We start from the raw sequence: 2044 nt of genomic DNA on the forward strand, positions 1-2044 counted from the left end.
ATTGGACTTTTGTTCACACTGACATCTTTCCAGGACGAAGATAGACCCCAGTGCCTTAATGCAAAGTCTAGAGCCTGACCAGAGGGATCTTGTGTCCCTAAAGAAGGTGCAGAGCCAAAGGTCATTTTACCCAGGAAGGGAAAACTGAGGTTTCTAAGTGAGCAATGGCTGCAGAAAATTGAAGCCATAAAGCTGGCTGAGCAGAAGCTCAGGGAGGAGGGAAGTTGAAGGGCCACAGTGATGGTGGGAGACCTGCACCTTCTGGGGGATGTTCTGCCTGAGCTGCAGGAACCGAAGACTGGCCACCCAGGGAAAACCAGAGGCAGAGTGACCAGCTAGCCTAGGCCAGTAGAGCACAGCCACATGAGTACAGCCCAGAATCAGCAGCTCCTTGAGGAAGAAAGGACTAGGTTTCAGGAGCTGCTGGCCAACCCAGGCTACAGAGCCAGCCCCCTGCTGGCCATTGGGCAGATGCAACTGGAAGGCAGTGACCAGCTCTGACCAGAACAGCGTGTGCCATGAGCTCTGGGGAACTAAGCACCAGGGGACACACCTGTGGGGAGAGGTGCCAGCAGCCTTGAATCCTGTCCTGAGTCTAGTTTTAAGGCCCCCTCCCCAGTCTTGAGGCGTAAGGGGTGGGGGAAGAGGAGAGCCACTAGGGGGACAAACAAAGTACTTTATGGGCGTGGCATCTATAACCTGGAGCCCTTCTATGGCTTCACACCCCATTCAGAGCCACTCTTGTGTTTCCCAGCCTCAGTCAGCCCTGGGACAGCTGTTCTTGTTCCTTGCAGGGCAAGCTTGTGTCTCCCAAGTGGGGACCCTGGCTGGGCAGTGCTGGCGTGGTTGTGGTATGGGAATTGCAAGAGCTGCACTAGCATGAAACCAGAGGAGCCTACCAAGGGGCTCCAACCCTGAGACATCACTGTCACTTCTCTTATAAATTTTCTTTTATTTCTTATAAAAAGTACAGAATTTAAGAAAACATGTTGAGAAACTTTCAGAGCATTTTGACCCAAGTTCCGTATCTATTCCACCTTTTAGAAAACTGGCATTTGTAATTTGTTTTATCTTTACATTTTATTTATGTTATTTTGTTGCATTTTTTTAAATCAATGTAAGAAAGATTGGGAAGCCAAAAACTATGATGATTTCTTTTCTACAGTTACTTTGAAAAGCACAAAACTAGAATCCTGATCCCTAGACTTAGTCATTCCCAAAAGCACCCACCTGTCTGTTACACATTGAGCATTGTGTCTAGGAGTGCAGACTCAGAAATGATCTGTACCCTTAGAAAGTGAACAACAGAATGAGACAACCAACAAGCGAGCGAGCGAGCTCTGGGCATGAGTCAGTGCTCTCCCTTAGACTCCATGCCTAGCCAGCTGTCAGGATTGAAACAAAATCCTCAGTCATGTGACTCACTACACTTAGGAAAGCAGCAGTTAGGAATACCTGTGACAGTTCTTTTGAGTAGGGACTGTTGTCTACCTGTGTAGAACTTAAAAGAATGGGACTTGGTGTATTGTCATACAAACTATTCTAAAATGTTGGAAAGAAACATCCAGTCTGCAAATTCTAAATCTTGATTGCTGTCTTCTATTTTAGACTGAAAAAAAGAAAATTCAGGGTTGGAGAGATGGCTTAGCAGTTAAGAGCACTGGCTGCTGTTGTAGAGGACCAGAGTTTAGTACTTCAGTACCCAAATGGTGGCTAACGACTGTCTGTAACTCCAGTCCCAAGAGATCCAACGCCCTTTTCTGGCCTCTATGGACATTGTACACGTGGTACACTTATACATGCAGGCAAAACACTCATACACATAAAAAGAAATTTTTAATCAATTATAAATTTCGTCAGACTTATCACTTCATAGTTTTAAATATATTTAATTTTTTTCAATCTTGAGTTTAAAACCCTTAAATGAGATAATTAATTATTAGAATGAACAGACCTGGGGCTATAGCTCAGTAGTAGAACACTTGCTTAGCATGTGTAAGGCCTAAGGCTCAATCCCAGTGCTGACAATAAATAAATAGAAAGA

The 2044-nt window shown here is 45.0% G+C and overlaps 1 pseudogene; it reads left to right on the forward strand.

The window, feature by feature from the left end:
• Positions 1–8: 8 nt before the first annotated feature.
• LOC103740615 lies at positions 9–501 on the forward strand (annotated as a pseudogene).
• Positions 502–2044: the final 1543 nt, after the last annotated feature.

Source organism: Nannospalax galili, unplaced genomic scaffold, assembly GCF_000622305.1.
Source record: "Nannospalax galili isolate Female #2095 unplaced genomic scaffold, S.galili_v1.0 scaffold41, whole genome shotgun sequence".
NCBI lineage: Eukaryota > Metazoa > Chordata > Mammalia > Rodentia > Spalacidae > Nannospalax > Nannospalax galili.